General features: G+C 33.8%; 1 long non-coding RNA gene across 1 annotated transcript; it reads left to right on the forward strand.

Annotated features, from left to right (window-relative positions):
- The first annotated feature begins 5,145 nt into the window (after positions 1-5,145).
- LOC120350586 lies at positions 5,146-8,929 on the forward strand. The gene is made up of 2 exons (XR_005570915.1): positions 5,146-5,178; positions 8,659-8,929. It is a non-coding gene; the product is annotated as an uncharacterized LOC120350586 (long non-coding RNA).
- The last annotated feature ends 3,878 nt before the right edge of the window (positions 8,930-12,807 follow it).

Genomic DNA, 12,807 nt, shown 5'->3' on the forward strand with positions numbered 1-12,807 from the left:
CAAATTAATTTAAAATTAGTTGAGAAATATTTTTATCAGATGGAAAGATTATCACGGAACTGGATAAATTATCATATGGGATACAAATTCAAAGGTGAACTTGAGTTTATTATCTCATAAGTGAGTTTTTGATCTTGGATAAAACAAATGACAGTTTTTAAGAGTAAATTATGATTCAACTGAATCAACAAACTAGAACAGGTGACATCAGATACTTGTGGATGAGAAAAATGCGTGAGGTCTACTACGACAATCTGTGAATTGAGAATGAATAAACAAGATAATATACTTACCAATGTAATTATTGATAAAGTTAGTTTCATTTCTAAATGAATATGAATTAAGTTTATTAATGTTGTTATAGAGAGCATTTGCAATAAATTTTAGTTATTCAATAACTGACCTGTTTTATTTACAGTTATCCATAATCTATATAAATAAAAGTCAAGCCTCAAATTGTGACATTCAATAACTTTTAGTATTATCAACAACTTCAAGAGAGGATATCTCGGGAACTGTTGGGAATATCACAAAATTCCACTGAACAAAAAGTGTAGGGAATTTATCAAGCTTTATTTTTGAGTTTTTAGTTATGTCGGTTGAATGCATTGTTCTCAAGATATGAGCGTGGAAGCAGAACGCTGAAAAATGCAACTTTTAAACCACCCTCATCCCCATAGCACATGAGTGAGGAATGGGGACTTCTGATGTGTTCTCCTCTTAACTAGTCTCAACAAAGCTGCAAAGTCAAAAATTTTGTTTAAATCATTCCCTTCAAATTCCTTTGTCAATTGGTCTATTGTTGCAAAAATGGAATTTCATACTCAACACTAAAGCTGCTGCAAAAGGTGCAGAGAAATTCGTAAAAGTGTGAAATTATGCATCAAATTGAAGAGAATTCAATGTTCTATAAGCTAATAATTAGCATGGATATTTTCCATCGATTTTTAAAAAGTTATAAGAGCAAAAATATAAAAAAAATTATGGCAAACTTATTCTTTTCAAAAATGTCACACCTCCAAGAGCGGATATCTCGAAAAATAGAGAAGATATGAAAAAAGTTATAGAATGAATATTGTAGGAAATTATGTGAGCTTTAATTTGTTATATGACAGTCAAGTCCTTAGGATACATTGTTTTTGAGTTGCATACGGGAAAACAAAAAATGGTACCTTGAAACCACCCCCTCCACCTTATCACAAGGGGTAGGGGTGGGGACTTTTGATATGTTTACCTCCTTACTACCCTAAACAGAACTGTGTGGGGGTCAAAAATTATCTTTCCAAGTTTTCCCTCTATACCCTTTTTTGAGCATTCATTGCCTGGACTAATTTGTGATAACAAAAAATAATGATATAAAGATATTTTCAGAAATGTCAACACAGTATAGATATTGTATTTTAAATAAATATTAATGTACCCACCTTACTAAGTATCGATCGAAAATGTGCAATGAGACAAGAATAGAGCGTATTCAACAATCAAAACTCAAGCATTATTTGCATGTAAAATATATAATACATTTTTAATGTGAAATACTGAAACAATCTTATTCGAAGTTTCAAAGTGAAGTTTATAATTGGCGGTTAGTGTGTGCAGTGCATGTCATGGTTGGAAGCCTTCTAAATAACTAAGGTATTTGACACCAGGTCTGGTGTTTATTCTTGAAATTCATAACGAAACAAGAGTTAATTTCATGTATTCAAGTGAGTAAATCATTGTTTTATAATTGTTATTAGTTTTAGTATGAACGATAGCATCGTTGCATTTACTCGATATCGGGTAGGATATTATGTAGTTGCGATAAAATACGTAAAAGTTGGACATTCCAACTTTGAATATTATGAAAATATTATTAAATAGATCTTATCAGGAGAAATAGAATTAAAATCGGATAATTCATTTTCATAACCTGAAAAGTATATGCAAATAGCTAAGTCGTTGGGTTGGTCAAGCTGGTAGTCAATGGTCTATTTGATTTATCAAAAAATAACAAAGGGAAACTGTAAATATATGTTAAATCATTCCAAAAAATTAAACTTAGAAAACGAATATTTAAATTTTATTGTTACTTTCTGGTATAGTATTTTGTCCTATATTTAGAAAAATGGATAAAGAGGTGAGTTTTTGAAATAGATTTTCTACAACATAACCTTGAAAAACAGTACAGCCTATTTATAAAATTCATACAATTTATTGTTTTTTATTCCATATAATTATTTGGAAGTAACGTTTTTATCAGAATTCATATTCATATTGTTATCTTGTCTATATAAGGGTGTGATCACAAATTAAATGCATTATTTTATGTGCCAGTAAAAGATTCCTCAACATAACCTTAAAAATCAGCATCGCTTAACACTTATCAATTCATATAATTTATTGTTTTTTATTCCATATATGATTTTTCCGGTATAAGGTTTTTCATCAGAATTCATATTCTTATTGTCATCCTGTCTATTTAAGGGTGTGATAACATTGAATGCATCTATGTGCTAGTAAAAGATTGATCATGCTTATGCATGACCAAGCGGGCAGATGAGAAACAAAATCTGGTAAGAGTCTACACACAGGAGCAATAGTTTGCTGCCACTAGCTTTTTAGTAATGTGGGATTGTCCAATACTTGAATACATTTCTAATTCTGTGTTTCTGCAACAGCAAATTGAGCTAGTGGAAAACCTACTGTTGTCTCCATATAGCTAAGCACGCTACACACAAAGACATTAGTGGCCTCCAAATTTAAAGCTAATTATAATTATATGGAGAAGAGAAGGCTAGTCCCTCCCTAGCCTTTGGTAAGCCAATACCAAACTACAAGGCAGAGGTCAAATTTTTTTCCTTAGCCTTTGAATATCCACTGATCTCCGTCTGCGTTGTGTTTACTGATCACCCGATCGTGTGTTGCTGGGAAGGATATCATTTCATATCCTTCTTGAAGAATCGACAAGTATTTGTTGAAACACCGCCGATTTATGAAGTTACATTACAATTTTATATTATCATTATTCTAATTGCATTTAATCTTTATTCTGTTTGATTAATTTAATTATCTATAGTTTGTATAATTTGTTTAACAATTAGCATTACCGTCATTTAATGTAAATTAGTGTATAAGCCAGTCAATATTATAACATACATAAATAAAGAAATCTAATCTGCAAGGCAGCAGTTTGCCTGGTTTTGGTCCACCCCGGGTATTTGATTTCCTCGGTACCCCCTATATCTAGAGGGCATCCCACCAGCAACTCCCACTCATTTACAGTGCAATGTGTAAAATGGGCGTCTGTTGCTTGAGATCTCCGTTATGTAGCAGCTAAAAACACTATTATTCGATCTATGGGGATTTCAAGCTTTGAAAAGTCAAATCATGCATTCCTTTTGGAACATACCGTACTGTTCCATCAGATCTTCTAGAACAAATTATTATAGAATAAACTAATTACCGTAGGCTATATAATTTAGCAAGGCATTGGCATTTAATAATTATTACCTAATTGATAATAATAATTATTCCTTCCAAAAACCCTAGAGAAAAAATTAAAAACTTTGAAAAGTTCTTTTCTTTTAATGAATTTATAAAAGTAGTTTGTTTTCAAATTAAAAATGTAGCAAGTTCATTCATGATTGAAATCTATTCTCTTTCCAATAATGTATCATACAGTTCGTAAATTCTCATTCATGAATAATTTTTTCTGTATTATTTTTATGAGAGTGATGTACATTCAAATACATTTACTAGATGTAATGTCTTCTTGAAATGTATTCAGGGCTACTTATTTTTATATTAAAAATAACATCATTGTAGGTACCCTTTTTTGATGACTTTTCAATATAAAATAAAAGACTATAAACACAAATTAAAACAACTATACTTCGTGTAAATCTTCTTCAGACTTGGAGAAATTTGCGGCGCAGATAAATGGAGGGAGATGAGCCAATTGCAGTAATGGCCGTGCAGTGATGGATGACTGCAGTAAATTGCAGTGATGGATTGAGTCATAGCACGGAATAAGCATAAAGTAGTGTAGGTAGTGTATAAGCATAAAGTAGTATAAACAATAAGTAGTGTTTCTTTCCTCTGTGGTCATAGGTTGAAGCGTAGTTGTCAATTTGTCGAATAGACTCAGTCGAGTCTGTTATTGCAGAGAGGAAAGTTCCAGAGCGCTTGATAAAGAGCGCTTGACTTGAATACTCATTGGAAATTGAAGAACGCTGGCCGATACACATAACGGCAACATGGCAGCCGTTGTATCCCTGCCACTGTGTGCCTTCTCTGCTGCGCATGTCGATCCCAAGTTGGAAGTTAATTTGAAGGAAGTTAGTTTCGATTAAGCCTGTTTGTCCAGTTTTCATAATTTTACAGGAGAGACAAAACACTTGATAAAACCTAAACCTGCAGTAGGCCTAAATGATTTATTCAAAACGTCGCCATTACAATGCTATCAGTTGGACATTTTTCCTTTCTGCGGTTAGCGATTCATTTATAAAAATGTGATTACTGAGATTGTAGTTAATTCTGGAAATCCATGAGTGAGCTAAAGAAAATGATTCCTAACATTTTTCAGTAAGCTGCAAGAACATTAATTTTTCTCCTCGTGTTTTAACTCTATTAACTCATTATGTTTATGAGTAACAAACTAATTTTTTTCTGGAACAAGAGGGTCATGCCTCCCCCCCCCCACCGCACAGATTTGTTGTTTTGCCTCAACTGTTTGAAATAATCCAATCTATGATAAGATAACATAATATAAGATCTGAGAAATATTTCCAGATAGTCTTAAACTTGTTTCTCTATACCAATTATAGGTTACATTCATTTGATCAGTGTTTCACCTTCTGATCCATTGAGGATGATCAAGAAATCATAAGTTTTGGTTCGCCTAATTTTTCAGTTTCCTGCAATTCCCGTCCAATATAACTGGCGGACAGATAAAATTATTCCTGTCCCATCCATTGAATTTCAAAGAGAGGAGGAAATCTTCTAAATTCATCTCTCCAAAAATTTAAAACTTTCAAGAGTAATAAGTTATGATTTTTCACAAGTGTTGAATTTTTGGAAACCTGAATTAAAATGCAAATTAAAATGTTTTTTCAGGTCCACCTTGTATGATGTGACTATCTTCTTATTCAATATTTGTGGTTTTTTTCAGGAAAGCATTTGCCCATCATATCAATTGTAAGTAATATTTGAGGAGACATTATTATGCTTTTCTTACAATTATTATCAACTGTTACTACTAACTGTCAAGTCAATAGTAACAGTATTAACTATTAATTTATGGCCTATCAAGCAGCATACTAAAGCTAATATAATAGTCCAGGCAATGGATGCTCAAAAAAGGGTATAGAGGGAATATGTTTGGAAGACAATTTCTTACCGCAGTTCTGTTTAGGGTATTTAAGGAGGTAAACATAGAAAAGTGCAATTTTCATTGCTGCAGCAAGTGTTCACTCAGCGGTTCCACACCTTCAACAGAGGAGATAAAGATGCACACTTTTGGCATGTTCACCTACTAACTGGTCCAAATTAAGCTGCAAAGTCAAAAATTGTTTCACAGACACCCCCCTTCAAATGTGATTTTCAAACGATCAATTGTTGCAGCAATGAAAATTTCACCCCCTACATTGAAGCTGCTATAACAATGAAAGGAAAACTTGGAATAGTGAAATAATGCATCATTTCAAAGAGAATTCAATGCTCTATAAGCATCAGTTTTTATGATGCATTGTTGGAGAGTTATAAGCCCTGAAAGAGCAAAACATTGGATGAAAACCTGTCATTTTAACAATTACACACCTTCAAGAGCGAATATCTTGGTAACTGTTTGGAATATCACAAAATTCCAGCAAACAAAAAGTGTAGAGAATTTATTAAGCTTCATTTTTGAATAGTTAGTTATGTCAGTTGAACACATTGTTCTCAAGATAAGAGCGTGGGAGCAAAACGCTTAAAATGCAATTTTCAAACCACCCTCATCCCCTTACCACATGAGTTAGGAATTTTGATATGTTCTTCTCGTAACTAGTCTTAACAAAGCTGCAAAGTCAAAAATTGTGTCTAAAACATTCCCTCCAAATTCCTTTGTCAATTGGTCTATTGTTGAAAAAATGGAGATTTCACAATCAACACTAATGCTGCTGCAACAGTTATAGGGAAATGCGTATAAGTGTGAAATTATATATCAAATTGAAGACAATTCAATGCGTTATAAGCTCATAATCAGCATGAATTTTTCCCATCGATTTTTAAAAAGTTATAAGAGCAAAAATTGAAATATATTGGAGGCAAACATGTTTTTTCAAAAATTTTACACCTTCAAGAGAGGATATATCGAAAACTAGAGAAGATACCGCATAGAAAAAGTTGTGAGATGAATATTGTAAGAAATTATGTAAGCTTAAATTTTGTAAATAACAATTATGTACGTAAGATTCATAGTTTTAGATTTATATGCGAGAAACCAAAAAATGGTACCTTTGAACCACCCACACCCCCTTAGCACATGGGGTAGGGGTGGGGACTTTTGATATGTTTACCTCCTTACTACCCTAAACAGAACTGTAGGGTCAAAAATTATTGTCTTCCAAACATTCCCCTTTATAGCCTTTTCTTGACTGGACTATAAGAACGGAATGTTCATTAACTTGCTGTATACATAAGTGCCTGAGTAACTGATTAGAGGAGGGTTTATTTCTGACGTATTAAAAGTGGCCTTCAGATGTTTTCATCAACAATTAATTTCTGTCACATTCCAGGATTTGACTGTGTATAACCACTTATCTGTATTTGAATGGAGAAAAGTTACCTTAGCTTAAAGAAAGACCTCTATGACTTCGCCTGTATTCAGGCATTATAAAGTAGGTCTACCTGAATTTTGTTACTGTAAAATCTAATGGATAAGAAACATTTTTTTGGCATTTGTAGTGTCATAAGGTGCGTACAGACTCTCGCTCTGCTCCGCAACCGAACGTCACTCCAGCAGAGCGATTGATGATCGACCGGGGAGCAAGAGTAGTTCGACCGGGGAACGCGAGAAGATCTAACATCTTCCGTAACGTTCATGATGGGTGCGTGGGCGGTCCGACTGTGGTTCGATGGTGGTACGAAGGCGGTACGAGGGAGGAGCGTGCTCGGTGCGGGTTGGAAGCACGAATATGTGTACGCAGCTTTATATCTCACTATAAAATGAATGCTCTATGTGAGAGGAAAACTCTTCAACAAATCTCATAGTAGAATAGTTTTAATGAAGGCGGCTGAATCAGACAAGGGTCTGATCAAAAGATTTACACTCATGAAGTTGGAAGTGTTCTTTTAGAACACTTAGCAACTCTTTAGAAACTCGCGCTCGGCTGGGGGCTTCGCCCCCTGCACCCCCAATAGGGTGGGTTAGCAGCCTCCGCGCTTCGCGCTCCGGCTGGGAGGCAGGCTTCGCCCGCCCAATTGTCTTTTGTGACTATATAGTGTTGGGTAGCAGGCTCCGCGTTTCGCGCTCCGGCTGGGATGCGGGCTCCGCCCGCACAATTGTCTTCTTCTCTTCCTCCTTCCTCTTCTTTTTCTTCAATAATTAGATCACAGCTGCTGGTCAGTAAACAACTTGGAATGATGCCAGGAAAGGCGCGACACGTTACAAAGATCTCACACACACACACAGTTTTCGATGAAAACTCAATTTGAATTTGATTGAAATTTAGCTATGGCTATTAACTTAACTTGGCGAGCTGAACAAAAAAGCTTGAAATAAATTTTTTGTGGGAAACAAATTTAAATGTGTCCCAAATATTTGGGCGAGTACAGGGGTGCCGGGGGGAAAAATTTGGAAGGTCTGGAGGTTTTCCCGTAGCCTCCAGTGTAGTATGCAACAGATTTGGTATTCAGTTTTCACAGCGATCTTATAGTTTTGGCTGGGAATTTTTCGTATTTGGGAAAACTTCAAATTTTCGATGAAAACTCAATTTCCCGGGTCCCCATTTGAATTCGGTTGAAATTGAACTATGGCTATAGGCTTATCTCCGGGGGCTGAACAAAAAAGCTTTTATCGAATTTTCTGTGCGATGCTGATTTCAAATGTCGAAAAAATTTGGGGGTCTCTAGGGGGCCAGGAGGTGAAATTTTCGTGATTTGGAGGTTTTCCCATAGCCTCCAGTACGTTCCCTAATTGATTTCGAGGTTGTTTGTCCGTGACAATCAGCCGCATTGGCTGTGAATTTCTTGTCTATGTGGCTTTAATATAATAAAGATTGGCAACTTCAATATAATAAGATTTAGTACTCTTATATACAATGAAGTTAACTCCACCCACAAAGAGCATTTGGACAAAATGTTATTCAACTTAACAAGTATAGCATAGCAACAGACATCATCATCAGTGGATTATATGATGTTTGTAGATTAAACATAGAGCATTTGTCATGATGTCCCTAGTATTCAAGTTTTATAGTCTACTTTCAAGTTTTGGAGAAGCCATTCTTGGCATTCACCACTGAACCGGCATCCACTTTGCATTCATGATAATAAATGTTAGCATCTTGTATAAGTCGTGATATACTGCTTTTGGAATACAATTTTGATGCAATTAATGTCACAAATGTTGGTGGCTGCCAAGATAAAAGAAAATTTTATTAAATTTCTGGTACTGATATCAATTTATTTTTTCAGATCAGGCTACTGAGGACAGTGGATAAAATTGATATATGGTGTTTTGTTACCATGATATGGAGGGTAATGGTGGATGAGTGAGGGATGACACTAACAGGACAATAAGAATCGCGTTTGAGAGAACTGAAATGCATTCTAAGCTAGTATTTCATCTTAGCCAAGTATTCAAGTTTATGAAACTACTGTCTGTAAGACAGGTATTACGATGTAAGCAAATACAGTTGTAGCAAATAATATTATATCTTTGATAAATAAAATTAATTTGAATTTATTCGAATTTGTTATTGATTATTACTATCCTATTCCATTCTAGCACCTCCTGTGTGAATTTATAATTTACAAAAGTAATATATTCTGATTTTTGTAAACAATACCTTGACAGAAATGAAAATACATTTGAAAGCTTAAAAAATATATTGGAAATTTGAATTTTCAAAATGTATTCTGAGTTTTCTAAAAGAAAGTTTAAAAGTTAATTATACTCTGAATCTCTCTTTTTGTATCTCTCATATTTCTATGATGAGACAGAAATTTTTTTGTTGCAATAAGACATTTTACAATGCATGCTCAACATCCAATAATAAATAATGTTGAAAGTTGAGAAATACAATCAGGGGCCTGTTTCATAAAAATTTAGAAGTCCTGTAATACAGGAACAGCTGATTTTATCGGTTATATTTAACATGTAATTGGAATGGTGATTCTCCTTTATTACAGGACTTGTAAGTTTTATGAAACAGGCCCCAGACCCCTGTTTCATAAAAACTTGGAAGTCCTGTAATACAGGAACGGCTGATTTTATCAGCTGTATTGAGCATGTAATTGGAATGGTGATCCTGTATTACGTGCCTTATAAGTTTTATGAAACAGGGCCCAGGTTTCACTGAGTAATAAAATAAATAAACAATTGCAATGATTTATTGACGAGCGTTAGCGAGTTCTCACCTTTGACTTACTGAAGGCCAAAGTCGTTGTCCATCTGTTTGTATGTTCTACAATAACATAAGAGAGAATTGATCAATCAGCTTCAAATGTTGAACACGTATTCTTTGAACCTTTTTACAGGTCAAGTTCGTTGGACAGCAGAGTTCACTAAGGCCCGCCGCAAAGTAGACCCACGCTAATCCACGAAAAGCAACCCACGCCGTGGGATGTTTTGTAAACCATTGATAGGCTTCTCTAGACATCTGTGTAATACATGCAATGAATAATCAATTGTCAGCTGATTGATTATGAATAATTTTATAGCAATGGTTTAAAAAACATTCCACAGCGTGGGTTGCTTTTCGTGGATTAACGTGGGTCTACTTTGCGGCGGACCTAACTCCATCGTCCTTTTTCAGGATATACAAATAACATTGAAAGTGCTTAAGAAGAAAAACTTGTTTAGATTTTTTTATAATTTAGTCAGCTGGAATTAATTAGATGCTATTCATGTAATTTTTCAATTCATTTAAAAAAGCTGATGCTATTTGGCAGGCTGGTATCACACTGACTGTCCTTTATGCGCCGACACATGATTTCAGCTGAATAATACTCAACATAATTATTTCATTTATAAGTTCTATATTAATGTTAACGTCTGTCTGCCTGTCTATTGACTGGGTAAATACGCGTAATTGATAATACTAATTGTGATAGCAGTTGCTATGACATTGACAAATTTTCTATGACAATTTTTTTTTGTTCAGTGTTAAAATTTATTGTGAGTAGAGCTACTATTAGTGTTTACTAACACTCGATTATTCAATGTAGGTACCCATATATTTCATTTTTGTATCACTAGTAGTTCTGTGAACAGTAGACCTCGCGCAGTTATAACGACGTCCCAAACCATAAGCAAATCCACACTGATACACTAACTATTTATTATTTGATCAGATCATGCTTACACAAGATTTAATTAAGATATAACGCTTTCCAGAATTTAGCGCAAGAAAACCAGAAGACATCTAGGCGCCCAGACGAGCTGTTATAAGTTCTTTGCATCCTATTATTTAATAGTGCATAAAAATAGTATTCAATGAGACATGCAATTATAGTCTACACAGATGCTAATTTTTTACCAAGTTATATAGAGATATTGAATTGCATGCGTCATGGCATGCAATTTATAGTCAACTCGACAGCTGATTTATGATGAAAAATTCTATAGTCTGATTTTCACTGAAGGAGGCTCCTTTTTCCTTTTATATTATCCTTGAAATGTAAAATTTCCAAAAAACCTTGTATATACGTCGACGCGCAATTTAAAAAGGAACATAAATATACCTGTCAAATTTCATGAAAATCTATTACCGCGTTTCGCCGTAAATGCGCAATATATATAAACATTTAAACATTAAGAGAAATGCCAAACCGTCGACTTGAATCTTAGACCTCACTTCGCTCGATCAATTAATTATTAGTATTATCTTTAATGTTGAGATCATTGAAACGTTTTCAGATATATGTGCAGGTTTTGTCATTAATTTTCTTTTTAAATTCTGTATCGAAATCATGTATCATATGACCACCTTCCTATTTGAAAAATGAAGTTGGATGAGTATAGTTTTGAAGCGATAGAAAGTAGTTTTTTCAATTGGAATAGGATCCCCATGGAACCTAATGTCATATCATACTACTTGTAAAAGAGATATTCAACTGTTTCCATAATAATTCTCATTAAATCAGGGTATAATTACAAATTGCGGATTTCAGAGATCAATACAACAGTTCATGAGCGAGTTCTATAACCCAGGGGTCACTAGTTATTCTATTAAAAAATAAATCAACTGTCAGCTGGATTATAAATTACATTCAATATTAGGCCTATATAAATACGAGTAGCCCTTACAAAGAAAGCAAGTACCGTAGGTAATATTGGAGTATGGAGAAAATTCCTCTACTCTCATAATATTATTATCCTGAAGAAAACACAAATTGAGTCAGCTGTATTTCGTCTATTTTTGCAAATTGGTTTTTAATGCCTAAGGGCATTAAGGACCGGTTTCCGAGCTCGGGATTTAGTTAAGTTCTATACTTTAAACAGCTGGAGTTGGAAAATTTGCTTGCCAAAATGGGACATAGTCCACGTTCAAATTAAATTTTCCAAAAACTAGAAAGCCGGTCAAGTTTTAATTGTGATTAATTCCACGAGAACCAATCAGAGAAGCCGTCTCATCAAAAAGGTCTTCTCTGATTGGTTCTCGTGAAATTAATCACGGTTAAAATTTAACCGGATTTTGTGCAACCAGGCTGTAAATACAGTGTTTCGCTGTAAATGCGGAACACACATCAAGAGAAAAGCAAAACAGTCAACTTGAATCTTGGACCTCGCTTTGCTCGGTCAATGAATAATATTTTATAGTCTCATTATTTCTTTGATCAGAAGTAGATGATGTATATAGCGATATTGGAGTATGAAGGGTTTCACTAAAATTACTATTGCCCAGGTCAGTAGAATAATTGAAAACGTGAATCTTTTGCTTTGATTGTTTTCTATTATAGTAAGCTATTATATAATTATGGCAACACGAATTTATTTTGGTTGTTTCTCCATAAAAGCTTTTTATTGATACTACTAGTCTATATATCAATAATAATTTTTATTGATTTAAATACTATTTATATATCATTAAATATTATTTATTACCCCGTCACATTATATTATGATGAAATGGGGTATCATTTTTTTAAGATTGTGCAAAAACAGTACGGTAGGCCTAAAACTTTTTTTGATTATTACTTTTGTGAGATAATGGAATAAGTAGGTAATCAATAATATTAAATATAAATAAAAAAACTGAAATTGAGTTTTTTTAAACGAATAAGTTTTTCAAAAATTAATATTCTTTTGAGAAAAATTCTCTATTCGAAAATACCATGAAGAAAATATCCATGTACATTTACTGAATCAAAGCTCGTACTGTATATGTCCAACTACATTTTCTATTTCACTTGTGGCTTCAGTTCCATTGTGCATTATGATCACTTGACCTAAGTTTGCAGGTTAAATAATGAAAAAATGAATTCTCTATCTGACATTGCAATTGGATTATAATAATGTTGTTTATCCAAGTTGATAAACATTTGGGAAATATTTTGAAAACATATTAGGGAAATATTTTGGGACTGTGACATGATACACACCACACACCTGAAAATAAA

This window comes from Nilaparvata lugens, chromosome 3 (assembly GCF_014356525.2).
Source record: "Nilaparvata lugens isolate BPH chromosome 3, ASM1435652v1, whole genome shotgun sequence".
Lineage (NCBI taxonomy): Eukaryota > Metazoa > Arthropoda > Insecta > Hemiptera > Delphacidae > Nilaparvata > Nilaparvata lugens.